Below are 17,948 nucleotides of genomic sequence, written 5' to 3'. Positions count from 1 at the left end.
CAACAAATGGTTAAGCTCAAATGAAGGAGCATCATCACTCATGGAGATGTATTCTTGAACCTAAAATCACAATTCAAATGATAAGTCCAAACCGCTAGGTCGAAGCCTAGGGTCAAAAGAGGATAAAAAATCCAAAACAGAAGCTCAAACTCCACATGAAGCTCATTTAATCAATTACTAACATGTCCTAAAATTAAGGGAGCATGCAAGATTGAATTATTTCTAAGCCTAGGGGTAGAATGGTCATTTCACAGTTAGGGGTTAATTTTGAATTAAATTTCTATTTATGAAACTCCTAACTAAAATCAATTAAAATCTACACTAGATTTAACATTCTTCAAAATTATCTAACATATTCTAATTAGATTCTAACCAAATTTTAATGCCTTATTAAAATCCTAAAAAGCCAATTACCTAACATCCTAAGTACTTAATCCTAAAATCCCCATTTCTAATTATCTAATTGCAAATAATTGAAATGATAAAATTCTGAAATTAGCTTCTAATAATATTTCTAATCATTAACTAAAATTTCTAATCAGCTTCTAATATCTTCTAATCAACTCTTAATCCTAAAATTAAGCTAACCTAATCCATTTATACTAATCTAAACCTAAACTTTCCAGAATGGGCCTTGGATTCAACAAGCCCAATCGGAGGGGGGGGTACGGATAGGAAAAGCCTTGCCATGCTGCTTGGTCCATAACCATCACATACACTGTATCTATTGAAACTAAATAACAAAAAAAAAAAAGACAACTAAACACAAAAGCGCTTATTCGGACGCGCTTATTCACAAGCAGAAAGGTTCTCAAGTCTCATATGGAGATTGTTCTTAAAACTCACAATCGATTACACAACGGTAACCAATAACTTCGTCCAAAATTCCATACATCGTCATGGCAAAGGAATCGAAGCGTAAGCATAAGGATTAAGAATTACCTGGCGAAGATGACGACGAAGGTGGCGACGATGATGACGAACACGAACACAGCTTCTAAACGCCTCTCTTCATCTTCTCGCACTGTTGGAGTGAATTGAAAGCGTGTGAGCGGTGACGTTCTTCGAGCTTCGAAGCTTCCGGCGGTGGAGGTGGCTTAGCTCGGCCGTGTAGAGCTTCGAGTGATGAAGCTCTCACAGCAATTGGAAATGAGCGTGTACTGAAGGTGGGAGGGAAGCAATTGCACGGTGCTTTTTCGAATGAAGGGAAAAATCTTCTCCTTCGTCTCTTTCTTGGAGCAATTCTGGTGAGTTGTTGCTTGTTGATGGTGAAGTGTTGAGGTTCAAGAATTGAATAGGTGATGGAGATTGGTTACGGTTACGGTGGTTCGGTGAACGGAGATTGGTTGCGGTTGATGAAGAGAATGAATCAACGAAGAATCCAGAGTAATTTCCGCGAGATCTCGAACGAATCTGTATCCGATCCGAAGTCCGGCCGAATCGTAAGCTCCGATGATCCTTCTTCTTCTTCTCGTTCTTAGTTTGTTTTTCTGAATTCTGTGAAACTCTTTTGGCTATGGAGTTGTGGTTTTTGGTTTTTGCTACTTCTTCAATCTCTCTTTCTGTTTCATTCTTGGAAGGTTGTGTGTAGTTAAAAATGGTGAGTGAAGATTGGTGAGGTTCGAATGGTTCAGAGTTGAGGGAAGGTTTGGTGATTTGTGAAGATGGAGATTACGGTTACGGATCCGTGGTGGTTGAAGATTTGGCCATGGAGTTCGGAGTTTAGTGAAGGTGTGGATTGGAAGGTGAAGGTTGATGTTGAAGAAGATTAGGTGATGGAGGAAGAAGAAGAATCTGGATCGTGATGATGAGCATGGTTGAAGGTTAGTTACAGGTTGAAGAAGAATCTGGAAAAGTTTGTTAGAGGTTGAAGGATTGAAGGCAAAAACGATTTTGGAATGAGAGGGAAAATTTTCTGAAACCAATGATTGGCAATGATTGCAGCTTATATAGCAGGATCTAAGGGGCAAATTGGAGAATTAAATCTGAAATGATTCAATCTGCACCATCCAGCTGGCATTAAGTGAAGGTGAGTCTTAAATCATGAATTAAGTTCACGTGAGATTTACCACAAGTCCCCATTTTCTAATTGCATTTTCCTTCAATCTTTGATCTAACTGTGGATATCCGTATTGAACCAAACTAGCTTATATTCAAGAACTGGTTTGCTGCTTGAATAATCACTGATTTGAATTGGACTGTCATTTGGATGATTGTTGATTTGAATTTCGCAGGACACATGCTGTCATGGAATTGGTATTGCACATCGTCCGCTTTGCACTACAGCGGTCAAGCCAAGGATTACAAAGGTTAGGCTTTGAAGCCTCATTGCCGGTTGCATTCGGGTTGAGATGGCCTTGCTGCAAGTTTCTATTCATACTTGGTGGTTCCCTTAATGATGCTCTGAACCGCAGGTTTCTAACAGGATTTGACTGTTTATGCAGAGTTTGTCCAAAAATAACCTGCTGTGCTGGATCGTGGAAATTGCAGGATGCGACACGCTCATGCCGCTCGTACAACTCCCACTTTGTTGGACCGCGGCAGCTTCCATACACATATATATGATGGCATCCTGACCTCCGAGTCAATCACTTCCTTTGACAGTGTTGCTGTTTCAAGTTGTTGCAGGTTTGCTTCAAAGCATTGTATGTAGCCTTTTCCACACAGTCTTTTCTTCTTGAGCTAAGCAGAACCTTCACATAGTCCAAAATTAGCATTCTGTTTTGCTGGAGACTCAGGGAGCAAAGGTGACGGATGCAATCGAAAGACCTATTCCTACTTGACCGTGTGCCAGCCAGTTTCCTTGCAGGCTGATGCAGAATGACGGCAGGATGGTTATCAGTGAGTCTTAGACCAAACTCATGAGCATTCTTTCATTCAAATGGCAGATGTAAGTGTAGTATCAAATCATGTGACTGTGAGGCTTGGTTTCGGTGCACGCAAAGTCCCTGTTAGCAGTGCAGCACCAAGGTTGGCAAAAGCACAAGACCAAGTCATTGCAGGGTACACATGAAGTTGAAAATGAGACAAGTTGCTTGGACATGAAGATACAAAGTCAAACCCATCAAAAACGACTCTTGGATGATAAATCACGGGAAAAGAGCTAGATTAGGCCTAAGATGGTTAAAAATGGATGAGTTGACTTTGGTCAAAGTTGACCAAAAAGTCGACCGTTGACCAAAGTCAACAATCGGTTAAAGCTTATTTTTTTTTGTATTTTCCCTAATGATTGGACATTTGTGATGAATTGTAAATGATTGTGAATGAATGTGAGATTTTGACTTGATCTTGACACTTGAAATTAATTCTTGAACATGAATGGATACTTGTAATTATCATGAATCAAAACTTGACTTTGTAGTGGATTAATTAAACATGATATGGAATGCCTTACATGACATGGCCAATGAACTCTTCTCAGATGAATCACAGGAATCAAAACTTGAGTGAATGACAAGGCTTGAATGTGCATAGGTCATGACTTAAGGGTTTGGGTTGACTTTGGTCAAAGTTGACCAAAAAGTCAACCGTTGGTCAAAAAGTCAACTATTGGTTAACACACCTCTCTTTGCATTCTTTCATGTAACGGACCCGTCATGATCATGTAATGAATGGAATTTCTTCACCTGAATGAACTAGGAACAAGAAGTTGCTGAATGCCATTTAACCAAACAAGGAGATTAAGCCTCCTGAATGATGATGTACCAGCCGAACTAAGATTAGGAAGCCACAATATAGGAGTTTGACCTGATTAGGGTATGAAACCATGACCAAGTAAAGGCCTTTAAATCATGGTCTTGATCCCTCCAGAAACCACCATTGACACCAGATTTAAGCATAATACCCAAACATCTCCACACTAGGCTTCGATTGGGGCCACCCCGAATTCGCTGAGAAATCCTAGTTTCCACTAGGTGTAAGAATAAAGCTCTGAATTCAAGTCACTGCTCTCTTGTATTGAACCTTGCTTATGTAGATGAAATGCATGCTTATGATGATATGCAAATGTTACTAACCTAGAAATGAAATGAATGTACAAAATGGTAGGGTGCAAATTTGAGGTGCTACAGCTGCCCCTATTCAATCAACTGGGAACCCGAATGGATGAGAGCAATGGCTGTCAGACTTTCAGGGTAAACAGGGATTGAATACCAAGAACCGTAGAAATTTGCACACTGCTGGGAATTTTCCGTTTTCTTGTTTTTTCTGTTTTCAGGGTACAACCACATCCAGACATCGACACACGATGAATGGGAATCAGAAATCTCAACTAGATGCCAGCGGACAACTAGGAAAAACTCAACGTTTACCAAGACCAACGGAGAGGTAACTCAACTCTACTGGGGATAACCAGGAAAGGATACAACCATACGTCAGCGGACGTAATGGGGAAAAACTCAACGTTTACCAAGACCAACGGAGAGGTAACCAGACATCATAGGATGAAAGGCGGGGATAGCGATACAACCATGCGTCAGCGGACGAAATGGGCAAAACTCAACGTTTACCAAAACCAACGGAGAGGTAACTCAACTCTACTGGGGATAACCAGGAAAGGATACAACCATACGTCAGCGGACGTAATGGGGAAAAACTCAACGTTTACCAAGACCAACGGAGAGGTAACCAAACATCATAGGATGAATGGGAAGACTCGACCAGACGTCATAGGACGAAAGGGAGAAGCTCGACGTTTATCGACACCAACGGAGAAGGAGGAAACTCAGCCAGACGTCATAGGACGAAAGGGAGACTCAACGTTTATCGACACCAACGGAGAAGGAGAAAACTCAGCCAGACGTCATAGGACGAAAGGGAGACTCAACGTTTATCGACACCAACGGAGAAGGAGGAAACTCAGCCAGACGTCATAGGACGAGAGGGAGACTCAACGTTTATCGACACCAACGGAGAAGGAGAAAACTCAACCAGACATCATAGGATGAAAGGGAGACTCGACCAGACGTCATAGGACGAAAGGGAGAAGGAGAAAGCCACTTCACGAGGGAAAGGCACCACAACCGGAAACCGAATAGGACGTCTACTGGGAATTCTGGCTGGGAATCAACCAGACATTAATGAATGACTGGGACTAGGGTATACAATCAGACGTTCATGGACGAATGAGAAAAACTCGACGTTTATCGAAACCAACGGAGAGGTAAATCCGCATGGGGAAAGGGTACAGCTAGACATCATAGGATGAATAGGAAAAACTCGACGTTTATCGACACCAACGGAGAGGAGGAAACTCAGCCAGACGTCATAGGACGAAAGGGAGACTCAACGTTTATCGACACCAACGGAGAAGGAGAAAACTCAGCCAGACGTCATAGGACGAGAGGGAGACTCAACGTTTATCGACACCAACGGAGAAGGAGAAAACTCAGCCAGACGTCATAGGACGAAAGGGAGACCACAACCGGACACCAAATAGGACGTCTACTGGGGATTCTGGCTGGGAAATCAACCAGACATTAATGAATGACTGGGAATAGGGTATACAATCAGACGTCAACGGACGAATGAGAAAAACACAACGTTTATCGAAACCAACGGGGAGGTAAATCCACTTGGGGAAGGGTACAACTAGACGTCATAGGACGTATAGGAAAAACTCGACGTTTATCGACACCAACGGAGAGGAGGACTCTGAGGGGAATCATAAGGCATTACCAAATGATCTATGGGGAATAAACAACTAGACGTCAGCGGACGGCTAGGAAAAACTCGACGTTTATCGACACCAACGGAGAGGAGGATTCTTCTGGGGACGACCCTGTGGGGAAAGATATCAACTATACGCCAACGGACGCATAGGAAAAACTCGACGTTTATCGACACCAACGGAGAGGAGTAATCTTCTCTAGGGAAGGGACGACGTTACGAACATCGAAAGATGACGTTTACCGACATCAAAGCAAACCAGACACTACGCATGACTGGGAAAGCACCGAAAGATGGTGTTTACCGACACCAAAGAAGACCAGACACTTACGCATGACTGGAAATCACCGAAAGACGGTGTTTACCGACACCAAAGAAATAACACACGCGGGTGCTGACAGGATACTGGCATCTACAAGATGGCAGGGCAAGGCTACACACTTGCAGGGGATCTCACTGGGGAACAAGGTCACGACAGCGAGCAAACGGGAAGGAACACCAAGGATACCGGATTGTAGGTATGAAACGGGTGACCGACCAGAGCGTGAATTGGTTTGGGTTCCAAAACACTCAACATCCTGAAGAGGGCTAGAAAAGCGGTCTTGTTAAAGGATGGACATTCGATTCCACGGGGAATACGAACCTTACTCGACTGGGGAGGACGACTTCGACCCAAGAGCGCATGAGACATATTATCTATAGCCGTCAAAACGTAGATAACAGACTCGCATGGAAGATTATCCATAACCGGGTTGTAGGTTGTTAGATGGATAGATCGACCGACATCATCCTGAAGAGAGCGAAAGCAAACTTGTTAAAGGATGGAAATTCGATTCCACAAGGAATACGAATCTTACTCGACTGGGGAGGACGACTTCGACCCAAGAGCGCATGAGACATATTATCTATAGCCGTCAAAACGTAGATAATACACTCGCATGGAAGATTATCCATAACCGGGTTGCAGGTTGTTAAATGGATAAACGACCGAAAAGAAAGGCATCGGGGTACCAGGAATAGGTATGCAAAAGATGACCAATCAAAAGGGGATAAAGTTGCTTACTCGGAGCAAGTGCCCAAAAGGAAGGGGAAGACCCACTGGGGACAATACTGCTTGATCAAGGCAAGTATCCAGAGTGGACAAGACTATCAATACCGCAAACTGGGTACTGATAACTACAAAGAGGGGATTACATCTACCGGTTTGTAGGCAGAAAACCACGGAAAAGGTAACCGTCCTCAATCAGGATGAGCACAAAGGTTCAACTCCACCAAGGGGAGAACGTGGGATTTTACAACTACCAGCTAGTAGGTAGAAAACCACAAAGATAGGACTTACAACTACCGGTTTGCAGGTAGAGGCCAACCGACAGAATGAACCACAAAGGTTACCTCTGCTAGGGGATGAAAGTGGGATTTTACAACTACCGGTTGGGTAGAAAACCACAACGATAGGACTTACAACTACCGGTTTGTAGGTAGAGGCCCACAAACAGTCAACGGGGAGCCAATTTAGGATCAATCCCAAAAGGCAGACTGAAACAAGACTCGTCCTAATGAGGAAAGAACTCAATAGGGAAAACCCATCCCGTGAGGGAGGGAACGGAAACAACCGTCATCCACGAGGATCTAACTCAGTGGGGAAGACAGAAGGAAATGGTAGACACTTTTCTGTTTAAGGGGTAGACTCTACATGGAGAGATCAGACACACCCACACCTGCTAGGGGAATTGTACTGCTGGGGATACCCGCTCGACTAAGGAGTCGCTTGCTGAGAAAACACCAACCTCTCAACCATGCTGGGGAACTCAGCTCTGAAGCCGATCCAATGGCGCGATGCTAAACTCTTTCCAGCAACCCAATCTCGGCTGGTCACCACTACCTAGGGCTAATGGACATGTTTGCAATGTTGATGCGTGAGTTTTTTTTTTTTGTTTTACACAATGCCCCATGATCACGGAAATGCTATGCACTAATGATGCAATATGCTATGCTTGTCTAAATGATGGATGCATAAAAATACGTCCCCTCCAGAGACAACACCGGGGAACTCCAGGAACTGTGCTGAGGATCTCATTATCACGTCAATTTCCACCCTGCTGGGGGAAGACAATCCTTGCTGGGGATGAACTCCATCGAACCCGAACTGCTTGGAGATTATCCAGCTAGGGGAGGCAACCCATGCTGGTCTCTACTGGGGATGATCCTCCGAACTCAATCCGCTTGAGAACCTCTCTGAGGGAAAACCATCAACACAAACTCTGCTGGGAAGACAGCTTCAGACTTGGGAAACAGTCACGACTTCGCTGGGGATATGGTAACCTTCAGGCATGCTGAGGAGGCACTGATCTCAAATCTGTTAGGGAGATAACCTTCTCACACCCACTAGGGAGATATACGGCCTATCAGACACGGGCCGCCCTTCGATTCGTCGAACACTGGTGTTCACCATCCTACCACAGTGTTGACTTTCCACTTTTGAGAACTCCCAGACTTGCCTGGACTTTTCTGGTTCATCTCACGAGGATCGAATTCCTGGGATTCACAAACTTCCCGGTCCTCAGACTTTGAAGAGTCTTCTTGATTAACCCTCCAGGATCGTCGTCGTAATCCTTCTTTCGTCGTCCTTTCATTGTTCGTCTATCCCTTGCCCCTGGTTGGACTCTGTGGGGATCTTTTGTCAAAAGGCTTCATATCACTACTTGCCAGTGAATGAAGATATCTAACAGCACCTGCACAAGAGATTGTTAGATAAAAGCGTGCCCCAGGCGTGCCAACACTTCAACATCTTGGTCACTCAAACTTCCGAATAAGATTTCCAGATTTCAATCTTATAAGCATGCATCGGAAGGGACCTCTATGTTTCAAAATGCAAATATTCTTATCAAAACGAACAGATGTTTTCGTAATCATAGCGGTAATGAAAACAAAAACAAAACTATTTGACTGAATACGCATTTTATTGACTGAAAAAAAATAGCTCAAAACCGAGCAACACACAGGAAGCAAACCCTGGAAAGAGGTGATTGCGCACAAAGGAAAAAATCTATCCTATTGGCAATGCGGAACCGTGATCTCATCGGGTTCCAACTCGGTTACACCCCATATGTCCTCAAGACTTTCCTCACTTTCGGCCTTCTGAACCAGACGCTTCCGATCGATCTCTGTCGGAGATTAGCCGAGTCATCTAAAGCTCAAACGATCACGCTAGACGCAGTTGTTCGTTTCAATCCCTCTTTTGCCTGGACCGCCCTTTCGGGTTTCAGTCCACCGGGATACCCTTTTTTGCCCAAGTCGCCCTTGTGGGGTTTTCGACTTGCCGGGTGTACAATTCTTTTCTTTTCTTATCCCTAACTTTTGCCCGAACCTTTTCTCTTTTTTTTTTTTTTTTGGTTTGCCGGGATGCCCTTTTTTTCCTGGACCCTTTTATTCTTTTTTGTCCAGCGGGTCTCTTTTTCACGAAGTATCTTTTAACTGCGTCCGCATCCGCAGGGGATGGAAAATCCTCATCATCCGTGGTCGTCGATCACAAGGCTCTGTTAGAGGAGACTTTTTTTTTTGACCATGAACGGACATTCATAACCGTTTATCCATTTGCCCCACGATCGTTGAGGAGGAAGGATCCTTTTCAACACCACATCTCTTCCATGCTACCCCCGAGGTCCCACTTCTCGGTTAACAACACGCTTCATTTACTGGGTACAACTGCCCCATGACAAGTAACTGTCAGCCTCTTTCCTCAGTCAGGCTCAACGCGTTATACCGAGTCCTCATCCACTCACCCTTTTCTAACTTCTCATCCATCTGGACTCTCCACAATGAGATCTGGCCTCCAGCAGGCGATATCACTCCCATCTCGTACTGAATGAGGAAGGCGTTGCCCCAGTAGATGCACGTACCGAAGTACGACACTCAGGATACCAACTTCGTACTCAGCCACTATCACTGGCACGTTCAACTGTTATCGGGGAAGCACTAGCTCATTCACTTTAAACTCTCCCCATCAGACATCAGAATCCGTTCGGATTCAAGGTCAGGCCCCTCCTCCGGGATCGGTCACTCTCAATCTTTCGATTTGAGTACCTCGAGATGTCCTCATCAGGGACTTCAAACTTCCTTGGTTGAGAATCATCGATGGGTTGTTGGGCGAGATAACCATACGATACCCTCTTCTTGATTTTTTTCTGGGAGGTATACCGAATATCGTATTCAGTCGACACCATTTGCCCTCTCGCAACCCGTCCGTTCAACGCTATCTCCTCAAGCACATACTTGATCAGATCCATTTTGGACATCCACAAGGTGGTATGAACCAGCATACTGTCTCAGTCGGCGAGCAGCCTATGCCAAAGTACATCAAGTTTTCTCGAGCAGTGAGTGTATTGTTTCACGGTCGATAAACTTTTTGCTTAGGTAAATTGCATGTTCTTTTCGACAAGACTCGTCATGCTGACACATACACACCTCGTAGACCCCTTGAGGGCTGTCAAGTACCAGATTAACAGTTGTTTCTTCCAAGGAAGGCATCAGAATCAGAGGTTCCTGCTACTCATTTTTTCTTTCCATGCCCCTTGGCAGTCATCATTCCACCTGACCATTTGATTTCTTTTCTCTCTTTTTTTGTTTGTTTTTGGTTCAGGCGTTTCTTGCATTGTTTTTTTTCTTTTTTTTTTTTTGCAGGAAAACCTCGATTCCTCTTTCATTCACAACATGCCTCGGCAACTTGCTGGACAGCACTCCATAAGTGCACTGACTTAGACTCAAGTCCACCGGTCAAACAACTTGATCAAGTCCACCGGGTGCCCCTCTTCTGCTTGGGACTTTGTCATCATGTCATCAACATGGCATTCGCTTTCACGATGAGTCATATCATGAAACAAAGTCACCGTAGCCCTTTGATTCGTGGCACCGGCCTTCTTCTTCACTAGAGGATAGTCTTCTCTCGATGGTAGCTCGTGCCCCATAACATGGGTATTCCACCCTGGTGTATCTGGATGCAACCAGGTGAAGATATCAACCTGCTCTTTCAACAGGGCTACCATTCTGCTCTTGACTTGCCTCTGAAGCGGCCTCAACTTTCATTTCCCTTCTGACCTCGGCGGTACTTGGGATTACCATCTTGACCCGCTCCTCGCGTGGTTGAATCACCTTATCCTCTTGTTTCAACAACCTGGCTAATTCCCGTAGATCACAATCTTATTCGCCTTCTTCTTCGGCATGATAGCTTGGATTGTCGAAGTCATATAGAGGTGTAACCAAATTGTTATCGATGAGATCAGGAGGGTAATCACTTTTGTGGTTGGAACGAGACAAGTTCAAAAGAAAAACGAAAAACATTGCCATTTTTATTTTTTTAAAACTGCAAAAAATGAAAAACAGGGAACACCGCTTTTGATCACAAAAACATCCATTTATTACTGATGCAAAATGTTGCAAAATGAAACACATGAGATGACCCTTACAATAGACCATTACGTTTCGGGCAAAACGTATGGCTTTCATGCAAACAAAATTAAAACACAGAAATGCTACACTTCCGGATGAGCGACAGTGGTGATTTTGGAGGCCTTCCAATTGCCTGGTGCGCACGACTTTATCCACAACTCGAGCTCATGGTCACAGTCGATCTCCTCACTCACTGAACAAGCATGACCAGGATCCAGCATTCCTGCACTGACAAAGGTGTACGATGGACGACGTCCTCTGTTTGGTCTAGACGACTCTTGATCTGGCCGATAACCGATCCCAAACATGTCTGCCTTTACCGGTGTTGAGTGGATCCATCAGTTTGGATTTGTGGCCCCTAGCAGGATATCTGAACAGACGAGCTATGCGCACCGGTTGAATACCGAAACCTACAAAACAACAAATGGGTTAGTATGACTCACACATGCAATGTCTATCCGTACTAGGAATATTTTGTCCTTTGATTCCAGCGTCACTGAGACAAATAATTTTTCATCAACAACATTCGGACATCTGGACGTCTCTCAACCAGAATCTCAATCAAAGATGGACCCCGAGTACGGGTAGACATGAGTGGGATGCAGATGAATGCGAAATGAGACCGATGCAAATGCATGAATGCAGGTCACTGTGCCACCAAGTCATCTGAAGACCCATTCTCTGAACCAGTCACAGTCATTTGAGGGACCAAGTCACCATAAATCCGACTTGGGAAGTTCCGAAATAAACGGAACCGGAGATTACATCACTATCATCACAGGAACATCCACTGAACGGATGACAATCAGATCCTCTGAACAGGTACTCTCAAATTCAACCCGGGGATCCGAAATAAACGGAACCCGTTGATAAACCATGGACAGAACTCCGGCGTCCCAGAAATAAGTGTCCACAATTCACAGTCACCATCAGTACCAAGAGTCACCAACAAGTCACCAACCAGTCAGCAACTGTACCTGTAATAATCATTCCCTCCCACTCACGGGTGTCATCTAGGCCCGGGTTAGGTCGAGAGAAACGCAGGATAAACAACCCTTTCAAGAATATCATCCTGTGCACACCAGATATATGCACCGATGATACCCCATCAGAATCTGAACTGCTCGTGATGTCAATGTTCCGCTAAGTGGCGCATACCACCCGCTTCCCATGAATCACTTTATTCCTAGGTTTCCTAGATTGCACTCATAGCCTGGGTATTGGGCCTTTTACCTCAAGTAACTCCCACCCCCAATCAGAGAAAACACAGCTAGCACAGCAGATGAACTGAATGAATGCAAACATTAATGCACACATTGAATGCAAACAATGAATAATGAATGCAATAAATAAAGCAGCAAATAACAACCAAAGCCCTAACCTAGAGAGCGCTAGGAGAGACTCGCTTAGGGAAGAAGGACCAGCACAGGTCAACTTCTCTAGAAAATCACTTCCCCAGCAGAGTCGCCAGCTGTCGCATTACGCGAAAAACCGGCGGGAAAACAAGAACAACAGAGCCGCCACCGTGCGTTATTTATCCCAAAAGAGGGAAAGGAAACGCTCAGAGTAAACCTGGAAAAAGCATGGTCTCGCGACCAAAGAGAATGGGATCGGGAGTCGGTTATGCGAAGGGAAGGTATTAGCACCCTTACGCATCCGTCGTACTCGACGGGATCCACGCACAATAGGAAGGAAAATGGTTGCTAAAACACTGCTCACAAACACACACACACTGGCTGAAAGAGACACGGGAAAGCAAACAAGACTAACTCGGCAGGATATCGCATCCTGGGCCTACTTAGTCTATCAAGCATAGACATCAGAGTCAAAGTAGTTCGGATGGGGGAAACGACACATGCTCGCTAGGATGTCGCATCCTATGCATACGTATCTCCTTTGGACGGAGGAGAATCAGAGCATTCGTAGCTCGGCTAACACGCACACAAACAAACACAGGCAAAGGCAAACATGGAGCCTCAATGCCAATCACTGGGCTTACATCAGCATCCGAACCAAAACACACACAATAAGGCTAACATGGAGCCTGAATGCCAATCACTGGGCTTACATCAGCATCCGAACCAAAACACACGCACACTGGAACCCGAATGCCACTCGATAGACTTACATCAGCTTCCAAGCACACAACAAGACACAGGAAGAAGAAGGGTCTCGATTGCAACTAGGGCAAGAGAAAGGGGAGGTCTCAATCGCAACGAGGGCGAGAGAAAAGAATTAATGTTAGTTGTTAGTCAAACTCGACAAGACATCGCATCTCGTGCCTACGTATCTCATCTGAACATGAGAATCAGAGTTGCCGTAGTTCGGCTAAACTATTCTTGTTGGTTTGTGTTTTTTAAGTGGACGACGTCACTACGCAATCTACCGGATGCTCGACCTTTGGAGACTTACTCACCTGTAGTAGAAGGAGTTGACGTATCCTTAAGAGGGGATAATGTTTGTTTGTGTTTTAGGAAAGCTCAAGCAAGAAAGGAAGTCCTATACGAAGGAACCGTGCTACCTTAATTGACATGCAAATGAGACTACGCGGAGTCTAGCAAACCTAGGGGATACAATCACACCACACAAACATATACAGCATGAAATAAACACACCAACAAGGGGCTCAAACATCAGGGCTAGGCTTTATTCGAGGGGTCATATCAACCTCAACAAACAAGCCTCTGTATCGGGGTAAGGTTAGCTCTTAACCTTGCCATTGAGGGGCTAAGGTGAAGCTGATGAAAGGTGATGAGGGGCGTGCCTCATTGCTTCTATCTCTGGTCAGAGAGAGCATCAGACAAGGGAGCGTGGGTCCAGAATGGGGGGACCCTTCTACGCTCAGGACATAGACTCGACTGTACAATGTACAAGATCTTGGGTTCGTGTCCCAATGCATCAACACACAGCCGTGTGAGCAGAGGGACGACTCAACAGAATAGTGGGGGATAGGCTACATATCCCTTTGATCCACCAATTGCCTCATAGAGGTCTTTCACCTGCTTGGGCACAAAAAATAAACAACCACAAACATCGCCTCTTAAGGAGGACTTCAGACAGTTGCCTGGCCAAGTAACAGGCCAGGTCTTCCAGACTACATGAAGTCAGAAGATTATACCTCGGTGGTAAGCAACCACAAGCTAGCAAAGCAAAGTTCAAAATGAACTCAAAGCCACTTAGGTACCTGTGAAAAAATCTAAAACAATCAGTTAAACTGTATAGACAAACGATCAACAGTCAATATTAAACAGACAGACAAAGCAATCAGACAACAATGAGCGATCCATGAACACAAGTGAATCCCCCATTAAGGCCTACAAAACAACACAATGGTTAGCCAACAACAACAAATGGTTAAGCTCAAATGAAGGAGCATCATCACTCATGGAGATGTATTCTTGAACCTGAAATCACAATTCAAATGATAAGTCCAAACCGCTAGGTCGAAGCCTAGGGTCAAAAGAGGATAAAAAATCCAAAACAGAAGCTCAAACTCCACATGAAGCTCATTTAATCAATTACTAACATGTCCTAAAATTAAGGGAGCATGCAAGATTGAATTATTTCTAAGCCTAGGGGTAGAATGGTCATTTCACAGTTAGGGGTTAATTTTGAATTAAATTTCTATTTATGAAACTCCTAACTAAAATCAATTAAAATCTACACTAGATTTAACATTCTTCAAAATTATCTAACATATTCTAATTAGATTCTAACCAAATTTTAATGCCTTATTAAAATCCTAAAAAGCCAATTACCTAACATCCTAAGTACTTAATCCTAAAATCCCCATTTCTAATTATCTAATTGCAAATACTTGAAATGATAAAATTCTGAAATTAGCTTCTAATAATATTTCTAATCATTAACTAAAATTTCTAATCAGCTTCTAATATCTTCTAATCAACTCTTAATCCTAAAATTAAGCTAACCTAATCCATTTATACTAATCTAAACCTAAACTTTCCAGAATGGGCCTTGGATTCAACAAGCCCAATCGGAGGGGGGCGTACGGATAGGAAAAGCCTTGCCATGCTGCTTGGTCCATAACCATCACATACACTGTATCTATTGAAACTAAATAACAAAAAAAAAAAGACAACTAAACACAAAAGCGCTTATTCGGACGCGCTTATTCACAAGCAGAAAGGTTCTCAAGTCTCATATGGAGATTGTTCTTAAAACTCACAATCGATTACACAACGGTAACCAATAACTTCGTCCAAAATTCCATACATCGTCATGGCAAAGGAATCGAAGCGTAAGCATAAGGATTAAGAATTACCTGGCGAAGATGACGACGAAGGTGGCGACGATGATGACGAACACGAACACAGCTTCTAAACGCCTCTCTTCATCTTCTCGCACTGTTGGAGTGAATTGAAAGCGTGTGAGCGGTGACGTTCTTCGAGCTTCGAAGCTTCCGGCGGTGGAGGTGGCTTAGCTCGGCCGTGTAGAGCTTCGAGTGATGAAGCTCTCACAGCAATTGGAAATGAGCGTGTACTGAAGGTGGGAGGGAAGCGATTGCACGGTGCTTTTTCGAATGAAGGGAAAAATCTTCTCCTTCGTCTCTTTCTTGGAGCAATTCTGGTGAGTTGTTGCTTGTTGATGGTGAAGTGTTGAGGTTCAAGAATTGAATAGGTGATGGAGATTGGTTACGGTTACGGTGGTTCGGTGAACGGAGATTGGTTGCGGTTGATGAAGAGAATGAATCAACGAAGAATCCAGAGTAATTTCCGCGAGATCTCGAACGAATCTGTATCCGATCCGAAGTCCGGCCGAATCGTAAGCTCCGATGATCCTTCTTCTTCTTCTCGTTCGTAGTTTGTTTTTCTGAATTCTATGAAACTCTTTTGGCTATGGAGTTGTGGTTTTTGGTTTTTGCTACTTCTTCAATCTCTCTTTCTGTTTCATTCTTGGAAGGTTGCGTGTAGTTAAAAATGGTGAGTGAAGATTGGTGAGGTTCGAATGGTTCAGAGTTGAGGGAAGGTTTGGTGATTTGTGAAGATGGAGATTACGGTTACGGATCCGTGGTGGTTGAAGATTTGGCCATGGAGTTCGGAGTTTAGTGAAGGTGTGGATTGGAAGGTGAAGGTTGATGTTGAAGAAGATTAGGTGATGGAGGAAGAAGAAGAATCTGGATCGTGATGATGAGCATGGTTGAAGGTTAGTTACAGGTTGAAGAAGAATCTGGAAAAGTTTGTTAGAGGTTGAAGGATTGAAGGCAAAAACGATTTTGGAATGAGAGGGAAAATTTTCTGAAACCAATGATTGGCAATGATTGCAGCTTATATAGCAGGATCTAAGGGGCAAATTGGAGAATTAAATCTGAAATGATTCAATCTGCACCATCCAGCTGGCATTAAGTGAAGGTGAGTCTTAAATAATGAATTAAGTTCACGTGAGATTTACCACAAGTCCCCATTTTCTAATTGCATTTTCCTTCAATCTTTGATCTAACTGTGGATATCCGTATTGAACCAAACTAGCTTATATTCAAGAACTGGTTTGCTGCTTGAACAATCACTGATTTGAATTGGACTGTCATTTGGATGATTGTTGATTTGAATTTCGCAGGACACATGCTGTCATGGAATTGGTATTGCACATCGTCCGCTTTGCACTACAGCGGTCAAGCCAAGGATTACAAAGGTTAGGCTTTGAAGCCTCATTGCCGGTTGCATTCGGGTTGAGATGGCCTTACTACAAGTTTCTATTCATACTTGGTGGTTCCCTTAATGATGCTCTGAACCGCAGGTTTCTAACAGGATTTGACTGTTTATGCAGAGTTTGTCCAAAAATAACCTGCTGTGCTGGATCGTGGAAATTGCAGGATGCGACACGCTCATGCCGCTCGTACAACTCCCACTTTGTTGGACCGCGGCAGCTTCCATACACATATATATGATGGCATCCTGACCTCCGAGTCAATCACTTCCTTTGACAGTGTTGTTGTTTCAAGTTGTTGCAGGTTTGCTTCAAAGCATTGTATGTAGCCTTTTCCACACAGTCTTTTCTTCTTGAGCTAAGCAGAACCTTCACATAGTCCAAAATTAGCATTCTGTTTTGCTGGAGACTCAGGGAGCAAAGGTGACGGATGCAATCGAAAGACCTATTCCTACTTGACCGTGTGCCGGCCAGTTTCCTTGCAGGCTGATGCAGAATGACGGCAGGATGGTTATCAGTGAGTCTTAGACCAAACTCATGAGCATTCTTTCATTCAAATGGCAGATGTAAGTGTAGTATCAAATCATGTGACTGTGAGGCTTGGTTTCGGTGCACGCAAAGTCCCTGTTAGCAGTGCAGCACCAAGGTTGGCAAAAGCACAAGACCAAGTCATTGCAGGGTACACATGAAGTTGAAAATGAGACAAGTTGCTTGGACATGAAGATACAAAGTCAAACCCATCAAAAAACGACTCTTGGATGATAAATCACGGGAAAAGAGCTAGATTAGGCCTAAGATGGTTAAAAATGGATGAGTTGACTTTGGTCAAAGTTGACCAAAAAGTCGACCGTTGACCAAAGTCAACAATCGGTTAAAGCTTATTTTTTTTTTGTATTTTCCCTAATGATTGGACATTTGTGATGAATTGTAAATGATTGTGAATGAATGTGAGATTTTGACTTGATCTTGACACTTGAAATTAATTCTTGAACATGAATGGATACTTGTAATTATCATGAATCAAAACTTGACTTTGTAGTGGATTAATTAAACATGATATGGAATGCCTTACATGACATGGCCAATGAACTCTTCTCAGATGAATCACAGGAATCAAAACTTGAGTGAATGACAAGGCTTGAATGTGCATAGGTCATGACTTAAGGGTT

The 17,948-nt window shown here is 43.7% G+C and overlaps 1 long non-coding RNA gene across 1 annotated transcript; it reads left to right on the top strand.

The window, feature by feature from the left end:
- Positions 1–1,053: 1,053 nt before the first annotated feature.
- On the top strand, positions 1,054–16,812 carry LOC127118397 (uncharacterized). Its single transcript, XR_007802198.1, has 3 exons — positions 1,054–1,580; positions 16,036–16,484; positions 16,690–16,812. It is a non-coding gene; the product is annotated as an uncharacterized LOC127118397 (long non-coding RNA).
- Positions 16,813–17,948: the final 1,136 nt, after the last annotated feature.

Source organism: Lathyrus oleraceus, chromosome 2 (assembly GCF_024323335.1).
Source record: "Lathyrus oleraceus cultivar Zhongwan6 chromosome 2, CAAS_Psat_ZW6_1.0, whole genome shotgun sequence".
Taxonomy (NCBI): Eukaryota; Viridiplantae; Streptophyta; class Magnoliopsida; order Fabales; family Fabaceae; genus Lathyrus; species Lathyrus oleraceus.
Note: the sequence above shows the minus strand (reverse complement) of the source record. Positions and strands in the feature narration are given on the sequence as shown.